Below are 12509 nucleotides of genomic sequence, written 5' to 3'. Positions count from 1 at the left end.
GTCCTTCACTTTGAGTAGAAATACCCTGATAAAATACAGGTCAAATAGAGCCTTTTCAGATGCTGGTTAATTTTGGCTGTGGCTAGATTTAATTTCCCAGCCTGAATACAACTGAAGAAGTCTTGAACTCAAAATTCTACTGAAGTATTTGTTATTAAATGTACTTAAGGATTAAAGTGCATATGAAGGTTTTGTAAACCTATCAGATGCTTAATCATTTTAATAAACCTCCTAACCTCTGCAATATGGTGCATACAGTGAGGGAAAAAAGTATTTGATCCACTGCTGATTTTGTACATTTGCCCACTGACAAAGAAATGATCAGTCTATAATTTTAATGGTAGGTTTATTTGAACAGTGAGAGGCAGAATAACAACAACAAAAATCCAGAAAAACGCATGTCAAAAATGTTATAAATCGATTTGCATTTTAATGAGGGAAATAAGTACTTGACCCCTTCTCAATCAGAAAGATTTCTGGCTCCCAGGTGTCTTTTATACAGGTAACGAGCTGAGATTAGGAGCACACTCTTAAAGGGAGTGCTCCTAATCTCAGCTTGTTACCTGTATAAAAGACACCTGTCCACAGAAGCAATCAATCAATCAGATTCCAAACTCTCCACCATGGTCAAGACCAAAGAGCTCTCCAAGGATGTCAGGGACAAGATTGTAGACCTGGAATGGGCTACAAGACCATCGCCAAGCAGCTTGGTGAGAAGGTGACAACAGTTGGTGCGATTATTCGCAAATGGAAGAAACACAAAAGGACTGTCGATCTCTCTCGGCCTGGGGCTCCATGCAAGATCTCACCTCGTGGAGTTGCATTGTTCATGAGAGCGGTGAGGAATCAGCCCAGAACTACACGGGAGGATCTTGTCAATGATCTCAAGGCAGCTGGGACCATAGTCACCAAGAAAACAATTGGTAACACACTACGCCATGAAGGACTGAAATCCTGCAGCGCCCGCAAGGTCCCCCTGCTCAAGAAAGCACATATACATGCCCGTCTGAAGTTTGCCAATGAACATCTGAATGATTCAGAGGCTAACTGGGTGAAAGTGTTGTGGTCAGATGAGACCAAAATGGAGCTCTTTGACATCAACTCAACTCGCCGTGTTTGGAGGAGGAATGTTGCCTTTGACCCCAAGAACACCATCCCCACCGTCAAACATGGAGGTGGAAACATTATGCTTTGAGGGTGTTTTTCTGCTAAGAGGACAGGACAACTTCACCGCATAAAAGGGAGGATGGACAGGGCCATGTACCGTCAAATCTTGGGTGAGAACCTCCTTCCCTCAGCCAGGGCATTGAAAATGGGTCGTGGATGGGTATTCCAGCATGACAATGACCCAAAACACACGGCCAAGGCAACAAAGGAGTGACTCAAGAAGAAGCACATTAAGGTCCTGGAGTGGCCTAGCCAGTCTCCAGACCTTAATCCCATAGAAAATCTGTGGAGGGAGCTGAAGGTTCGAGTTGCCAAACGTCATCCTCAAAACCTTAATGACTTGGAAAAGATCTGCAAAGAGGATTGAGACAAAATCCCTCCTGAGATGTGTGCAAACCTGGTGGCCAACTACAAGAAATGTTTGACCTCTGTGATTGCCAACAAGGGTTTTGCCACCAAGTACTAAGTCATGTTTTGCAGAGGGGTCAAATACTTATTTCCCTCATCAAAATGCAAATCATTTTATAACATTTTTGACATGCGGTTTTCTGGATTTTTTTGTTGTTATTCTGTCTTTCACTGTTCAAATAAACCTACCATTAAAATTATAGACTGATCGTTTCTTTGTAAGTGGGCAAACGTACAAAATCAGCAGGGGATCAAATACTTTTTCCCCCCACTTTCTCTTTCTCTTTCTCCTGCGAATGTCAGGATTTGGGCCTTGTCTGGTGTTTGAAGTCCTTCGCGTCTGACCCATTAAAGAAAAAATCTTCATCCAGTGCGAGGTGAGTAATCACTGTCCTGATATCCAGAAGCTCTTTTCGGTCATAAGAGACGGTGGCAGAAACATTATGTACAAAATAAGTTACAAATAATGCGTAAACACACACAAAAGCACAATTGGTTAGGAGACTGTAAAACGGCAGCCATCTCCTCCAGTGGGGATCGCATCTGGCTCTCTACCAGGAACCTCCCCCAAGTGATTACCGTATCTCACCTTCATTTCGTGTCTCCCTTCTCAGGCCGGTGGTTCCTGTTCCCCTGGCTGATGCTGTCCCCCATGACACCCCTGCTTCCCCCCTGGACGTCGATGGAGCTCCTGCCTATGCCATCAGATCCCTACTGGACTCCCGACCTCGTGGGGGTTGGCTCCAGTACCTGGTGGACTGGGAGGGGTACGGCCCAGAGGAGTGGTGTTGTGTTCCGGTGGAGGACATTCTGGATCCCAACATCATCCGTGATTTCCATCTTTGCCGCCCAGACCGGCCTGCTCCTCGTCCTCGGTTCCATACCTCTGGCTGGTGTGTTGCGGCTGGAGCCGCGCGTCAGGGGGAGGGTACTGTCACGTCTACTCCCGCTCCTTCCCTCCCACGTTCGACGTAGCCGGTTTACTAACCACTGGTTCTGGGAATCATCATTACGTGCACCTGGCTTTCATTATTACTCGCACCTGATCTTCATCATCAAGCACACCTGTTCTTCATTACCTCACTCATTACCTCCCCTTTATCCTGCACTCCCTTAGGTTCCTTCCCCAGGCAGTATTGTTTCTGTTTGTTCATGTCTAGACGCTACTCCTACGTTGTATCGTTCCATGTTCATTGTTATATTAGACTTACCTCCTGCTTCTCGACTTCCAGCGTCTACTTTACACCTTTAAAAATATTGTATTCGAATTGGATAGAATGTCCTCGTTATTTTTATTAACTTTAGTGAGATGAATGAGCAAGAAAGGCAAACAAAACTGTGGTTTCTCAGTAAGTTTGATTAGCTAAATGTAGGAAGGAATGCCCCAGTATAGATCTAGGAGTCTCTGCCAAACTATAACAATGACAGAGTTGAGTGAGGTCTAAACTCTGCCTTCATAGCTTACATTGGAAGATGCACTCCTGTGTGCCAGTAGGAGTAGGGTGAAGTTGCCCCTAGACACTGATCTTGAGTCCGTTTTGCAATTCCCCCACTAATGGTTAAGATTGGGGGAGAGGGAGATTATCCTAGATCTGTACCTAGGGGAAACTTCCACTAGGAGTGTGCCCATAAGGTTAAGTGGTAACATTCCCTACAGCAGGGACATATTACAGGTTTAAGGTTCAAACCCCACTTCCGCCTTTCTTTCCCTCTTCCTGGCCTGCTACCCCATTTAATTCCACAGTGTCTGAATAAAGTGGAATTCCGCTCTTAAAAATGAAAAAAGAACATGCACTCCAATGTCGGAATATTGGCTGATTTGGGCCTACTTACTAAACTGGACATCCAGTAAAAATCTGCAAATACTCCCAAGCATGCACACGTAATCAAACCAAATCGTACATAAACCTAGCAATCTACAACTGGCTGATGTGAGCCTAGTACAATGAGTACAATACCAAGACTCTCTCTTTCAGTACATGAGACGGTATTCGTCCCAAATGGCACCCTATTCCTATATAGTGCACCTCTTTTGACCAGGATCAATGGAGTTCTGGTCAAATGTAGTACACTATATAAGGAATAGGGTGCTGTTTGGGACATAACCATGTAGATGGCATCGGGACACTTAGAGAATTGATTGAATCCCTCGAGGACTCTTGAGAGGATCACAGTGAAGCGCACTCAAGCGTTGGCGCATCGCATCAGTGAGGTGGTGAAAAAAAAGAACAGAAACATGTCTCCAAAAACACAGAGAGAGAGCGGGAGAGAGAGAGAGAACCTTGAGTACCATGCGACGGCTAATGCTCAAGACGATTGGAAAGCATCACTAATCAAATAATCAATCTCGTCCCTGTTTACTTCCATTGTAAAATAACAATAATTCTTAGAGATATTGCCATACCCAATAAAGGTTATCTGTAAAACAATATCAACGCAGATACCGAGATGGGTGGTTTGTAATTGCCTAGTATGCTATGTTTATGATGTGCTTATATGTGTGGAAAGTATACTTTACGATATTTAAATGTAAATTGTTACCAAATAGTGTAGTGAGGACAGAGATGCTGAAAATACTGCTTCATGGGTCAATGACATCAAACAGCATTACATTACATTACATTTAAGTCATTCAGCAGACGCTCTTATCCAGAGCGACTTACAAAATGGTGCATTCACCTTATGATATCCAGTGGAACAACCACTTTACAATAGTGCATCTAAATATTTTAAGGGGGGGGCGGTTAGAAGGATTACTTTATCCTATCCTAGGTATTCCTTAAAGAGGTGGGGTTTCAGGTGTCTCCGGAAGGTGGTGATTGACTCCGCTGTCCTGGCGTCGTGAGGGAGCTTGTTCCACCATTGGGGTGCCAGAGCAGCGAACAGTTTTGACTGGGCTGAGCGGGAACTGTGCTTCCTCAGAGGTAGGGTGGCCAGCAGGCCAGTGGTGGATGAACGCAGTGCCCTTGTTTGGGTGTAGGGCCTGATCAGAGCCTGAAGGTATGGAGGTGCCGTTCCCTTCACAGCTCCGTAGGCAATCACCATGGTCTTGTAGCGGATGCGAGCTTCAACTGGAAGCCAGTGGAGAGAGCGGAGGAGCGGGGTGACGTGAGAGAACTTGGGAAGGTTGAACACCAGACGGGCTGCGGCGTTCTGGATGAGTTGTAGGGGTTTAACCTGTTAGGGCTAGGGGGCAGTATTTGCATGGCTGGATAAAATTTTTTTACCCGATTTAATCTGGTTACTAATCCTACCCAGTAACTAGAATATGCATATACTTATTATATATGGATAGAAAACACTCTAAAGTTTCTAAAACTGTTTGAATGGTGTCTGTGAGTATAACAGAACTCATTTGGCAGGCAAAACCCTGAGACATTTTCTGACAGGAAGTGGATACCTGATGTGTTGTATTACCTTTAAACCTATCCCATTGAAAAAGACAGGGGCTGAGGAATATTTTGGCACTTCCTATTGCTTCCACTAGATGTCACCAGCCTTTACAAAGTGTTTTGAGTCTTCTGGAGGGAGATCTGACCGAACAAGAGCCATGGAACGATGATGGCCCATTAGACACCTGGCGCGCGAGTTCATGTTGGGTACCCTCGTTCCAATACGTTATAAAAGAGTATGCATTCGTCCACCTTGAATATTATTCATGTTCTGGTTAAAAAAGGCCCTAATGATTTATGCTATACAACGTTTGACATGTTTGAACGAACGTAAATATATTTTTTCCCCTCGTTCATGACGAGAAGTCCGGCTGGCTTAGATCATGTGCTAACAAGACGGAGATTTTTGGACATAAATGATGAGCTTTTTTGAACAAAACTACATTCGTTATGGACCTGTGATACCTGGAAGTGACATCTGATGAAGAGAATCAAAGGTAATGGATTATTTACATAGTATTTTCGATTTTAGATCTCCCCAACATGACGTCTAGTCTGTATCGCAACGCGTATTTTTCTGGGCGCAGTGCTCAGATTATTGCAAAGTGTGATTTCCCAGTAAGGTTATTTTTAAATCTGGCAAGTTGATTGCGTTCAAGAGATGTAAATCTATAATTCTTTAAATGACAATATAATATTTTACCAATGTTTTCTAATTTTAATTATTTAATTTGTGGTGTTGACTTGACTGCTGGTTATTGGAGGGAAACGATTTCCTCAACATCAATGCCATGGTAAAACGCTGTTTTTGGATATAAATATGAACTTGATAGAACTAAAAATGCATGCATTGTCTAACATAATGTCCTAGGAGTGTCATCTGATGGAGATTGTAAAAGGTTAGTGCATCATTTTAGCTGGTTTTATGGTTTTGGTGACCCTGTCTTTGAATTGACAAAACATTACACACAACTCTTGTAAATGTACTGTCCTAACATACTCTAAATTTATGCTTTCGCCGTAAAACCTTTTTGAAATCGTAAAACGTGGTTAGATTAAGGAGATGTTTATCTTTCAAAGGGTGTAAAATAGTTGTATGTTTGAAAAATTAGAATTTTGACATTTATTTGGATTCAAATTTGCCGCTCTTGAAATGCACCTGCTGTTGATGGAGTGCACCACGGGGGGGACGCTAGCGTCCCACCTAGCCCATAGAGGTTAATGGCACAGGCAGGGAGCCCAGCCAACAGCGAGTTGCAGTAAACCAGACGGGAGATGACAAGTGCCTGGATTAGGACCTGCGCCGCTTCCTGTGTGAGGCAGGGTCGTACTCTGCGAATGTTGTGGAGCATGAACCTACAGGATCGGGTCACCGCCTTGATGTTAGTGGAGAACGACAGGGTGTTGTCCAGGATCACGCCAAGGTTCTTAGCACTCTGGGAGGAGGACACAAGGGAGTTGTCAACCGTGATGGCGAGATCATGGAACGGGCAGTCCTTCCCCGGGAGGAAGAGCAGCTCCGTCTTGCCGAGGTTCAGCTTGAGCTGGTGATCCGTCATCCACACTGATATGTCTGACAGACATGCAGAGATGCGATTCGCCGCCTGGTTATCAGAAGGGGGAAAGGAGAAGATTAATTCTGTGTCGTCTGCATAGCAATGATAGGAGAGACCATGTGAGGATATGACAGAGCCAAGTGACTTGGTGTATAGCGAGAATAGGAGAGGGCCTAGAACAGAGCCCTGGGGGACACCAGTGGTGAGAGCGCATGGTGCAGAGACAGATTCTCGCCACGCCACCTGGTAGGAGCGACCTGTCTGGTAGGACGCAATCCAAGCGTGGGCCGCGCCGGAGATGCCCAACTCGGAGAGGGTGGAGAGGAGGATCTGATCAGCAAACCTGTGTAATCTATGTTACCCATAACCAAGCAACAAAGTTCTGATATCTTCTTGAAACTGAAGAAACATCCCCACTGGGACCACCTACACAAAATGTGTACATACATACTGTAACTGTAAGTCTCTTTTGATGAAAGCATCTGCTAAATGGCTGTAACGTGCATAGAGGGGACCAAGGCGCGACGTGTTGAGTGCTCATGATTATTCTTTAATGAAAACTAATCAGTTTTACAAAGAAACAAAACGACAGCAAACAGTTCCGTCTGGCAACAGACAACAAAACGGAAAACTACCCACAATATAATACTTTTTTTTAAAATACGATCTCCAATTTGAGACAACGCGAACCAGCTGCCTCTAATTGGAGATCATCCCAAAACTACAACATAGAAATAGAAAAACAAGAACTAAACATAGAATGCCCACCCATATCACACCCTGACCTAACTAAACAGAGAAAAAACAGCTCTCTTAGGTCAGAGCGTGACAGTACCCCCCCCCGCCAAAGATGCGGACTCCCGGCTGGAAACCTGAACCTATAGGGGAGGGTTCGGGTGGGCATCTGTACTTGGCGGCGGCTCTGGTTCGGGGCGTAGCACCCCCACTGCTCGCTGATCCCCCCCCGCTTCTGTGTGTCCGCAGGAACCAGACCGTGGATCATCGCCGGAGGCTTTGGACCGCCAACCGCCGCTTAAGACTCTAGGCTAAAGGCCGCCACTGAAGGCTCTGGGCTGCGGACTGCCGCTGAAAGGCTCTGGGCTGCGGACCGCCGCTGAAAGGCTCTGGGCTGCGGACCGCCGCTGAAGACTCCGGGCTGCGGACCGCCGCTGAAGACTCCGAGCTGCGGATCGCCACTGGAGGCTCCGGACTGCGGACCGCCGCTGGAGGCTCCGGACTGTGGACCGTCGCTGAAGGCTCCGGACTGCAGATCGCCGCTGGAGGCTCCGGACTGGGGAGCGCCGCTGGAGGCTCCGGACTGGGGAGCGCCGCTGGAGGCTCCGGACTGGGGAGCGCCGCTGGAGGCTCCGGACTGGGGAGCGCCGCTGGAGGCTCCGGACTGGGGAGCGTCGCTGGAGGCTCCGGACTGGGGAGCGTCATTATAGGTTCCGGACTAGGGACCGTTGCTGCAGGCTCCATGCCATGGATCATCTCTACAGGTTCTGCTCCATGTATCATCACTAGAGGCTTCGTACCATGGATTATCTCTACAGGCTCCGGGCCATGGATCATTCCTACAGGCTTCTTGCCATGGATTATCCCTACAGGCTCCAGACCATGGATAATCCCTACAGGCTTCTTGCCATGGATTATCTCTACAGGCTCCGGGCCATGGATTACCTCTGGAGGCTCCGTGCCATGGAACATCCCTACAGGCTCCGGGCCATGGATCATAGAAATAGAAAAACAAGAACTAAACATAGAAACAAAAAACAGAATGCCCACCCATATCACACCCTGACCTAACTAAACAGAGAAAAAACAGCTCTCTTAGGTCAGAGCATGACAATTATTATAAAGGAAGAAATGGTCGAATTACTGCATATTTGCACACCTTTTAACATGAAACAGTATGACAACAGCTTGAAGACTCCTTGTGTTACACACATTACGATATCCGAATTTCACATGCTAATTATGACAAACAGCATGCTGTCGTGTTGTAGATGTTCCTTTCTGAGTGAAAACTCATATAACTGCGCCTGAGAGTAGACGGCGGGTGTTTTCAGTTTTGACACATTCACAGTATTGTCTCAGTCTCGCCAACAATGTTCCTGTCATATCAATTCATTATCAAGGAAGGGAGAGAAGGAAAGAGAGAAAAAGAGAGTTAGGTAGAGAGAAAGAGAGTATGACGGAGGGCGACGTGTGTCTAGATTGGATGTTCCTTTCAAACCAATCAATCTTCATTGTAATTTCCAAGGTCACTGCCACAGTTAATATTCCCAGTAATTTGGATGAAAACACAAACAAGTGTCGTCTCAATCAGCCGTGGCAGAAGTTGTGCGATGATCAGTCAAACACATGGCTAGCTAGCCAGCGGATGCTTCTCCCCTTCCAAGCATCTTCGGCAAATGGAGTAAAAATAAAAACACCTCCTGGAGAAGGGGAGGACTAACCGACACATCTCTTTCCCTAAGAGGGCTCCCTGGGGAGTGAAATTGATTGCAGGGCCCCCCCCCCCCCTCCCGGCCTGATGGACAGCTGTCAGAGGAAAATGTATTGCCTTTTGCTGTCGAGACAGATCTTTTACCATTAGGCTGTTAAGTATATGTGGCGCTTGTGCTACGAAGCACCTTAACACCTGCGAATGCCTGCTGTCAGCGCTTCCACTAATATCAAATCAGAGCCTGCTATAAATCTAAGATGAGTGAGACTCGGGGGACGGGGTTGTTGTTTGGCGTATGACTACTGTGTCCAAATTAGGACAGCATCACATGTCCGAAGAAGCTGTGCCAGCCATGTGATGCTTTCCTAATATGGACAACGTACTCCTAACTATACTGTATATAACTCGATCACACAATATCTCTGCTCTTTGCCGTCTCTCAACTCTCTCTGGCTCTACCGCTTTGTCTCATTAAAGTCATTATATCATTTGACTGTGTTTCTGGGCCTGACTTTTACTCTTGCAACTCTTTGCCCAATTACTCTGTCAAGGCTCTGCCAGGCAGGGACCAGCCATGACATCTGAACTTTGACCCACTGCCTGCTCAGCACTGCCTGGTCAGGTTGGCATCTGGGCTGGACCCACCTCCAACCCCACCTGCCAAACCCCCGCCGCGGACATGCCACAAGACGGAGACCCCCTCTCTCTGAGAAAAATTACAATCTTCAGCAACCTGACTCTGACTCAAATGTCAGCAATTCACTGGTTCATGAAGGGGAGGGGAGTGAAATGTCAAGTTATGCTTTTTAAAACGAATTGCCTTACCAAAGAAATGAGAGTCTTTGGTGACGGGCGCTGATTAAAGGAGAAGTCTGAATGCGTTTCCACCTCCGCCTTCCCCACTCACCTGCCTGATGAGCAGATGGGTATTAATAAACTAAGGGGGAAAATATGCAGAATGCTGTAAGAAAACTGTGTGGGTTTAAAAGAAGGTTGTATTACTACATTACACCTGGTGCCCAGTGCCCACGCATTACACTATATGATATGATCATCTCTGCTACTCTGTTGTCTTCTTGTTTCCTAAGCTGTGCTACAAGCTACAAATCAAGGAATGATCATTTTGAGCTGCCCATGGTTTTATTCTCATTATGAACACGTGCAAAATGGTTGAAAATATGTTGTGAATATGTTAGCCCAATAGACGGGTTGGTTGTTTAGCAATGAAACAGACGCGAGCGCAACTATGGAGCAAAACAGACGGGGTTAGCTTTCAGTGCATTTGGAAATTATTCAGACCCCTTGACATTTTGTTACATTACAGCCTTATTCTAAAATTGATTAAATACATGTTTTCCTCATAATGACAAAGCAAAAAAATGTTTTTTTAGAATGTAAATGTATATATACTGCTCAAAAAAATAAAGGGAACACTTAAACAACACATCCTAGATCTGAATGAAAGAAATAATCTTATTAAAAACTTTTTTCTTTACATAGTTGAATGGGCTGACAACAAAATCACACAAAAATAATCAATGGAAATCCAATTTATCAACCCATGGAGGTCTGGATTTGGAGTCACACTCAAAATTAAAGTGGAAAACCACACTACAGGCTGATCCAACTTTGATGTAATGTCATTAAAACAAGTCAAAATGAGGCTCAGTAGTGTGTGTGGCCTCCACGTGCCTGTATGACCTCCCTACAACGCCTGGGCATGCTCCTGATGAGGTGGCGGATGGTCTCCTGAGGGATCTCCTCCCAGACCTGGACGAAAGCATCCGCCAACTCCTGGACAGTCTGTGGTGCAACGTGGCGTTGGTGGATGGAGCGAGACATGATGTCCCAGATGTGCTCAATAGGATTCAGGTCTGGGGAACGGGCGGGCCAGTCCATAGCATCAATGCCTTCCTCTTGCAGAAACTGCTGACACACTCCAGCCACATGAGGTCTAGCATTGTCTTGCATTAGGAGGAACCCAGGGCCAACCGCACCAGCATATGGTCTCACAAGGGGTCTGAGGATCTCATCTCGGTACCTAATGGCAGTCAGGCTACCTCTGGCGAGCACATGGAGGGCTGTGCGGCCCCCCAAAGAAATGCCACCCCACACCATGACTGGCCCACCGCCAAACCGGTCATGCTGGAGGATGTTGCAGGCAGCAGAACGTTCTCCACGACGTCTCCAGACTCTGTCACGTCTGTCACGTGCTCAGTGTGAACCTGCTTTCATCTGTGAAGAGCACAGGGCACCAGTGGCGAATTTGCCAATCTTGGTGTTCTCTGGCAAATGCCAAACGTCCTGCACGGTGTTGGGCTGTAAGCACAACCCCCACCTATGGACGTCGGGCCCTCATACCACCCTCATGGAGTCTGTTTCTGACCGTTTGAGCAGACACATGCACATTTGTGGCCTGCTAGAGATAATTTTGCAGGGCTCTGGCAGTGCTTCTCCTGCTCCTCCTTGCACAAAGGCGGTGGTAGCGGTCCTGCTGCTGGGTTGTTGCCCTCCTACGGCCTCCTCCACGTCTCCTGATGTACTGGCCTGTCTCCTGGTAGCGCCTCCATGCTCTGGACACTACGCTGACAGACATAGCAAACCTTCTTGCCACAGCTCGCATTGATGTGCCATCCTGGATGAGCTGCACTACCTGAGCCACTTGTGTGGGTTGTAGACTCCGTCTCATGCTACCACTAGAGTGAAAGCACCGCCAGCATTCAAAAGTGACCAAAACATCAGCCAGGAAGCATAGGAACTGAGAAGTGGTCTGTGGTCCCCACCTGCAGAACCACTCCTTTATTGGGGGTGTCTTGCTAATTGCCTATAATTTCCACCTGTTGTCTCTTCCATTTGCACAACAGCATGTGACATTTATTGTCAATCAGTGTTGCTTCCTAAGTGGACAGTTTGATTTCAAAGAAGTGTGATTGACTTGGAGTTACATTGTGTTGTTTAAGTGTTCCCTTTATTTTTTTGAGCAGTGTATTTTTTTAAAACCTGAAATATCACATTTACATAAGTATTCAGACCCTTTACTCAGTACTTTGTTGAGGCACCTTTTGCTGAGATTACAGCCACGAGTCTTCTTGGATATGAAGCTACAAGCTTGGCACACCTGTATTTGGGGAGTTTGCCCCATTCTTCTCTACAAATCCTCTGAAGCTCTGTCAGGTTGGATGGGGAGGGTCGCTGCACAGCTATTTTCATGTATTTCCAGAGATGTTTAAATCGGGTTCAAGTCTGGGCTCTGGATGGCCCACTCAAGGACATTCAGAGAATTGTCCCGAAGCCACTCCTGAGTTGACTTGGCTGTGTGCTTAGGGTCATTGTCCTGTTGGAAGGTGAACCATTGCCCCAGTCTGAGGTCCTGAGTGCTCTGGAGCAGGTTTTCATCAAGGATCTCTCTGTACTTTGCTCCATTCATCTTTCTCTCGATCCTGACGAGTCTCCCAGTCCATGCCGCTGAAAAACATCCCCACAACATGGTGCTGCCACCACCATGCTTCACCGTAGGTATGGTGCCAGGTTTCCTCC

The sequence above is a fragment of the Salmo salar genome, chromosome ssa08 (assembly GCF_905237065.1).
Source record: "Salmo salar chromosome ssa08, Ssal_v3.1, whole genome shotgun sequence".
In the NCBI taxonomy this organism is placed as follows: domain Eukaryota; kingdom Metazoa; phylum Chordata; class Actinopteri; order Salmoniformes; family Salmonidae; genus Salmo; species Salmo salar.
Note: the sequence above shows the minus strand (reverse complement) of the source record.